This window comes from Micromys minutus (assembly GCF_963924665.1).
Source record: "Micromys minutus genome assembly, chromosome: 30".
NCBI classification, from domain to species: domain Eukaryota; kingdom Metazoa; phylum Chordata; class Mammalia; order Rodentia; family Muridae; genus Micromys; species Micromys minutus.
The window spans coordinates 29,844,226-29,852,364 of record NC_137965.1 but is presented as its reverse complement, the minus strand read 5'-3'; positions in this window follow the sequence as shown (position 1 = coordinate 29,852,364).

Here is an 8,139-nt window from a genome sequence, read left to right as displayed (position 1 = left end):
TTTACATATACTTTTTGCTCATTGTAACTATTAAGTTTTCAAGGCATACTATCAAATCTTTAAAAAAATCAAGTACTGACTATAAAATATATTCATATAGTTTTATGTAAAAATTATGTTAAAATCTGAAAAAAAGTACTGACAAAAATGTATAATTTTAAGCACTAAATTTTTAAAATATGTACATTTATCTTTGATTTGTAAAATAAAGTTGTTTTAAAAAATATGCATCTTAGTAGCAAATGTATGCAGTGCCTGTGGCGGCCAGAAGAGGGCGCAGTTACCCTGGAACTGGCATTATTGATGGTTAAGATCAGACATGTATATGTACTGGGAATTAAATCCTGGTCCTCTGGAAAAGCAGCCAGCATTTTTGCCTATCTCTCCAGCCCATTATCTGTTTTCTTGATGATAACCATTCTAGCAGGGTGAGCTGTAACTTCAAAACCAGGTTATCACTTAATTTTCTTAATAGCCAGTGTTCAATACTTTTTCAATAAATTCTGTCCCATTCATAGGTCTTTGCTAACTTTACATTCAATGCATAGCCCATTTGTTCATTAGATGGTTTGTGTGAGTGTGTGTGTTTAGGTTCTTTATATATTTAAATACTAATCTCCTATCTGACATATAGTTCACATTATTTTCTGTATTCTATAGGCTGTCTCCCACAATAGCCCCATGAAGAAGAGACCATCCTTATGTCTCTTAAAGAACTGTCACCAGCCTTTGACATATGACTTTGGAGCATATTGAAGGTTCAGACATCAGTGAGTGTGGTAATGATGTTCTCTGCCTCTCCAGGATGACTTTCTGTTCAGTTTCACATTATGTGTATTGGTATGTTGTGGGCATACAAATTCAGTGCATCATATATATGCAATACCCAGGGAGAGCAGAAGATCCCCTGAAACTGGAGATATAGATAGTTGTGAACTACCATGGTGTTTCTGGGAATTGAACCCAGATTCTCGATTTCTCAGCTTTACCACCTACAAGGTTTCTTTCTTTCATTTTTTTTCCTTTTATGTTCCTTTAAAAAAAACTTTATTTTAAACAACAAATATAAAAGAAACAAATAAACATTTTTGCATGATTGTATACAAATACATTTTTGTCAGTGCTTGGCTTTTTTTTCTTTTTTTTAAGATTTGAAACTCTGCATTTAGGTCTTACTAGTTACAATGAGCAAAAAGTACATGTAAAACAAGATGTAACCCGGAATTAGTCAATGTTTTCTTGGTGTGTAAGGATTGAGCATAATGTTTTTTATATGTTTGTTTTGTTTTGTTTTCTTTGTTTCTTGAGCTTCACACAGTCTGTGAGTTGTTTCTGGGGCAATCCCAGACTCTGAGGTGAGCATCCCACTATCAGTGTCTGCATATTATGTCTGTTTTTTTGTGACTGGGTTATCTCACTCAGTATGATATTCTTTAGATGCATCCATTTTCTTAAGAATTTGGTTAAGTCATTGTTTCTGATAGCTGAGTAGTACTCCATTGTGTAAATGTACCACCATTTTTGTATCCATTCTTCTACTGAAGGACATCTGGGTTCTTTCCAGCTTCTGGCTATTATAAAAATAGAAGTGCTGTGAACAATGTGGGGCATGTATCTTTATTGTATATTTGAATGTCTGTGGGGTATATGCCCAGAAGTGAAATAGCTGGATATTCAGGTAGTGCTATGTCCAATTTTCTGAGGAATGGCCAGACTGATTTCCAGAGTGGTTGTATCAGTTTACAACCCCACCAACAGTGGAGAAGTGTTCCTCTTTCTCCACAAACTCGCCAGCATCTGCTGTCATCTGAGTTTTGGATCTTGGCCAATCTGACTGGTGTGAGGTGGAATCTCAGGGTTGTTTTGATTTGCATTTCCCTGATGGCTAAGGATGTTTAGCACTTCCTTAGATTTTTCTCAGTCATTTCATATTCCTCTATTGAGAATGTTTAGTTTAGCTCTGTACTCCTTTTTTTTTATTAGTGTTGTTTGGTTCTCTGGTGTCTAGCTTTTTGTGTTCTTTTTCTACCTTGGATATTAGGCCTCTATCTGATGTGGAGTACGTAAAGATCTTTTCCCATTAGGTTGCCTGCCATTTTGTATTCATGACAAGGTCCTTAGCCTTACAGAAACTTTGCAGTCTCTTTAAGTCCCATTTGTTAATCTTTAACCTTAGAGACCTTAGAGCTTGAGCCATTGGTGTTTTGTTCAGAAAAATTTCTCCTGTGCCTATGTGTTCTAAGGTTTTCCCTAATTTCTCTTCTAATAGTTTCAGTGTATCTGGTTTAATGTGGATATCTTTGATCCACTTACACTTGAGCTTTGTACAAGGAGATAAGAAAGGGTCTATTTTCATTCTTCTGCATGCTGAGTGCCAGTTGGACCAACACCATTTGTTGAATAGGTTGTCCTTTTTCCATGGAATGTTTACAGGTCCTTTGTCAAAAATCAGGTGACCATATACATGAGGGCACATATCTGGATCTTCTATTCTATTCCATTGATCCACGTGAAAATTTCTGACCAGTACCATGCAGTTTTCAGCATAATATCGTTGTAATATAGCTTGAGGTCAGGGATAGTGATTCCCGCATATGTTTTCTTGTTGTTGAGGATGGATTTCACTATTCTAGGTCCTATGTTATCCAGATGAAATTGCGCATTGATCTTTCCAACCCAATGAATAACTGGGTTGGAATTTTGATTGGGATTGCATTGTATCTGTATATTGCTTTTGGTAGGATGGCCATATTTAAAATGTTGATCCTTCTAAACCATGAGCATGGGAGATCTTTCCATTTTCTGAGATCTTCCTCTATTTCCTTCTTTAGAGGTTTGATGTTCTTGTCATACAAGTCGTTCACTTGCTTAGTTAGAGTCACACTAACGTATTTCATAGTTTTTGTGACTATTGCGAAGGGTACCTTTTCCCTAATTTTCTTCTCCACATGTGTGTCCTTTGAATATACAAAGGCTACTGATTTGTTTGAATTAATTTTATATCCAGCCAATTTGCTGAACTTGTTTATCAGCTGTAGGAATTCTCTGGTGGAATTTATGGGTTCACTTAAGTACAGTATCATTTCATCTGCAAATAGTGATGTTTTTACTTCTTCATTTCTGATTTGTATCACTTTGATTTCTTTTGCTGTCTAATTGCTCCAGCCAAGACTTCCGGTACAATGTTGAACAGGTAGGGGGAGTGTGGGCAACCTTGTCGAGTCCCTGATTTCAGTGGGATTGCATTAAGTTTCCCACTGTTAAGTTTGATGTTGGCTGTTGGTTTTCTGAGTATTGCTTTTATTATTTTTAGGTATGGACCTTGGATTCCTGTTTTTTTCAGGACTTTTAACATGAAGGTGTGTTGAATTTTGTCAAGTGTTGTCTCAGCATTTAGTGAGATGACCCTGTGATTTTGTTCTTTGAGTTTGTTTATATGGTGGATTACATCGATGGATTTTCTTATATTTAACCATCCCGGCATCCCAGGGATGAAGCCTACTTGGTCATGGTGAATGATCCTTTTGATGTGTTCTTGGATTTGTTTTGCAAGAATTTTGTTGAGTACTTTTACATCAATGTTCATATGTGAGATTGGTTGGAAGTTCTCTTTCCTTGTAGGGTATTTGTGTGGTTTAGGAACAAGAATTATTGTAACCTCATAAAATGAGTTAGGTAGTATTCCATCTGATTCTATCTTCTGAAATAGTTTGGAGAGTATTGGTTTTATGTCCTCAATAATTATCTGCTAAAATTCTGCACTGAACCTGACTGGACCTGGGCCTTTTTTGGCTGGGAGGCTTTTGATGACTTCTATTTCTTTAGGTGTTATGAGATTATTTAGATCGTTTATCTGGTCCTGGTTTAATTTTAGATTCTTGTATCTGTCTAGGAATTAATCCATTTCCTCCAGATTTTCCAACTTTGTGGCGTACAGACTTTTGTAGTAGGATCTGATGATTTCTTGAATTTCCTCAGTTTCAGTGTTTCTATCTCCACTTTCCTCCCTGATTTTGTTAATTTGTATACTCTCTTTTACCTCTAGTTATTCTGGCTAGGGGTTTAACAATCTTGTTTATTTTCTCAAAGAACCATTTCTTGGTTTTGTTGATTCTTTCGATGGTTCTTTTTGTTTCTATTTAGTCTATTTCTGCCCTAAGTTTGGTTATTTCTTGCCTTCTACTCCTCTTGTGTTTATCTGCTTACTTTTGTTCTAGAACTTTTAGCTCTGCTGTCAAGTTTCTGATGTATGCTCTCTCCAGTTTCTTTTTGGAAGTTCTGAGAGCTCTGAATTTTCCTCACAGTACTGCTTTCATTGCATCCCGTAGGATTGGTATATTGTGTTTCTGTTTTCATTGAATTTTAGAAAGTCCTTAATTTCTTTCTTTATTTCTTCTTTGACCCTGCTATCGGTTAATGAGTCGTTGTTTAGTTTCCATGTGTATGTGAGCTTTTTGTTGTCTTTGTTGTTGTTAAAGACCAGCCTTAGACCATGGTGATCTGAGAGGATGCATGGGAGTATTTTAATCTTCTTTTATCAATTGATGCTTGGTCTGTGTCCAATTATGTGGTCAATTTTCGAGAAGGTGCCATGTGATGCAGAAAAGAAGGTGTATTCTTTTATTTTAGGATGATATGTTCTGCAGATATCTATTAATTCCAGTTGGTTCATGTATCTGCAAGTTTTACACAGTCCTTGTTCAGTTTCTGTTTCCATTATCTCTCCAAGGTGAGAGTGGGGTATCAAAGTCTCCCACTATTATTGTGTGGGGTGAAATGTATTTTTTGAGCTTTAGTAGGGTTTTTTTTTTTAATGAATGTGGGCGGTTTAGTATTTGGAGCATATATGTTAAGGATTGAGAGTTCCTCCTGACAGATTTCCCTTGTAATGTGTAAAAAGTGTCCTTCATTATTTTTTCTGATAACTTTTGGTTTGAAATTTATGTTATTCGATATTAGAATAGCCATTCCAGCTTGCTTCTTGGGGCTGTTTGCTTGGAAATTTTTTTCCCAACCTTTTACTCTGAGATAGTGTCTGTCTTTGTCTCTGAGATGAGTTTCCTGTATGCAGCCAAATGCTTGATTTTGTTTATATATCCATTCTGATAGCCTATGTCTCTTTATTGTGAGTTGAGTTTATTTATGTTCATAGGTGTCAGGCAATAGTGGTTGCTGTTTCCTGCTATAATTGCTTTTGTACGTTGAATTGTGTTTGTGTCTCTTTCTTCTTTTGGTTTTCTTGCTTAGGACTTTTCTTGTTTTTATTAGGATGTAGTTCCCCTCATTGTATTTGGTTTTCTATCTAAAATTTGTTGTAGTGCTGGGTTTGTGGTCAGATATTGTGTAAATTTTGATTTGTCTTGAAATATCTTCATCTCTCCATCTATGGTGATTGATAGTTTTGCTGGGTATAGCAGCTTGTGCTGGCACCTGTGCTCTTTTAGGGTCTGCATGATGTCTGTCCTGGCTCTTCTAGCTTTCATAGTCTCTGTTAAGAAATCAGGTGAGATTCTGATTGGTCTGCCTTTATATGTTTTTCCCTTACTGCTTTTAATATTCTTTCTTTGCTTTGGGAACTTGGTGTTTTGACTATTATGTGTCGGGAGGAATTTCTTTTCTGGTCCAACCTATTTAGAGTTCTAAAGGCTTATTTTATGCTCGTGGTCATCTCATTCTTAAGGGCAGGGAAGTTTTCTTCTACAATTTTGTTGAAGATATTTACTGTGCCTCTTAGTTGATATTCTTCTTCCTCTTCTATTCCTATTATCCTTATCTTTGGTCTTCTCATTGTGTCTTGTATCTCCTGGACATTTTGGGTTAGGTGATTTTTGGTTTTTGCATCTTCTCTGACTGTTTTGTCTATATTTTCAATGTTGCCTTCTGCCCCTGAGATTCTCTCTTCCATCTCTTGTAGTCGATTGGAAATGCTTGCATCTGTGACTCCTGATATTTTTTTTTTAGCTCTTCTACCTCTAGGGTTAACTCTTTTAGTGTTTTCTTTATTGTTTAAATTTCTTATTTAAATTCCTTCTTCTATTCCTTCATCTCTTTGGTTCTGTTTTCCTCTAGTTATTTGAGTTCTTTGAGTGTTTTTCTTGTTTCCTCTTTAAAAGCATCTAATTTTTTAAGCTTTTCCTCCCGTTCTTGTTTAAGGATTTCTATCATCGTCTTGAGGTATGATTTTAGGTCTGGGTCTTTTTTCTCTGGAGCGTTTGGCATTCTGCTGTTTGCTTTTTGGGAGAGCTGGGTACTGGTGTTGCCAGGTTGTCTAGGTTTCCTTGGGATATGCTCTTTCGCTTTTCTCTTGCCATCTTGTTGTCAGTGATATGTTCCTTCTTTTCTCCTTTACCTGGTCTGTGTCCCTGGATCTCCACTGGTCCAGGTGGTGGATGGTCCTAGACCTTTTCTATGCCCCAAAGCCGCTGGATGGGAACAAAGGTCCAAATGCTTAGTTCCTGGTCCCTAGATCAGGCTGGGCAGGGGTGTGCTTTCTTTGCCCACTTGGCAGAGATCTCTCTTCCCCCTGATTACTCAGATCAACTTCTCCCTAGGCCTGTACCTTTGGGAACTTCTGGTCCAGGTGGCTGACAATGTTTCTTAGTGTTTCTTAATATTTCTTCTGCATGATCTCCAAGCCTCAGAACCATTTCTTTGCAGGTTTCTGATACTAATGACAGGCACCAGCTGACTCCTTTTCCTGTGTGCTGCACTTCAGAGGCTTCTCCTGACCACTTAATACTTGCTGGTTTCTGAGACCTCAGCTCAGGAAAGGGAAAAGCAGACCATCTGGACTAGGAGATTCCTTGGGTGTCTGTGGAGGCCAAGGGGAAGTGGAAGAAAGACAAGGAGGCCAAAGCATCCTTTCTGGTGGGTGGGTGAGACAGTCCTCTTTCTTATCTTGCTGGTAGATTTTGCTGCAGAACTGGGCTCTGTCTCTTAGGGAGACGATCGGAAGAGGAGGTATCAAGCCTACAAGCAGTCCATGCCGGATCCCGCAGAGAAGAAGCTGGGTGTTTAGACTGTTTAGGAGGTAGGGGGAGGCTAACATGTATAAATGTGTCCCAGCATGTTAGTTACTGTCCGTCTGAAGGGTAAGCTGAAGGAGCTCGTGCCTCCATGATGGCGGTGGTTATCATAATGTGGGTCCACTAGAATGGTACTTCAGTAGGGACTTTACATCCACTAACTCTTTCTTCACAGCAACACTGTAAGTAGGAAGTGTATGTAATCTTCACACTGCGGACTAGGGAAGAAAAGGCCCTCTGGTTAAACAGCTTGCCTACAATCACATAATTAGCGCTGGGCAGAGCCTGGGTTTGACATCTGGCTGCCAGGTTCTGTCATCTACTTCCTTCACCACCCAGCGCACTGTCTTCCATGTAGATGTGAGCTAAGTAAGTGCTCGATAAAATGTCAGCACTGGCAAGTGAGCATTAGCCCCACCGGCTGACCTCGGAGCTTACACGCCAGATACATGCCAAAAACTCGTGTCTCGTGGAATCCACACAAAAAGATCTTGCTGCTTACACCAGTTTCCACTGAAGGGACTCAAGGTTGGGAAAGTTCACTAAGGTGCCCGGGTGTCACTGGCACATGGCCAGGAGTAAACGTAGGCTCAGGGGCAAAGCTCTTCTTTGTGTCTGTTGCTGGAGTAGCCAGAAGAAGGTCTCTCAATTCTTCATACAGTTAGAAAGAGCAATTTCCATTTTCATTTGGAATAAAATTTCAGGATAAAGAAAATTATTCTCAAAAATATAAGAACTTCCAGGAGAATTACCATCCTGAACTGTAAGATGTATCACAGAGTAATGCTGATTATAATTATATGGTTTTCATACAAACACAGGCAATTAGATCAATGGAATAGAACTGAAAACCCAGAAATCAACCCACACACCTGTGGTCACTTAATTTTTGACAAAGGAGCTAAAAGATTTCATGGAAAAAGAACAGCATCTTCAATAGATGGCAAAATTACGTTAGTGTATGTGTTTTATGATATGCTAAAAATCTGGAGGAGTCAAGATAATTCTCATAGCCACTTTAATTCTGTACCTCAAACAGAAAGAGTTCAGCCCCTGGACATGGGAGGGAGAAAGTGTTTGAGAAAGGTAGTCACTGCCTATGAGCGGATGCTTT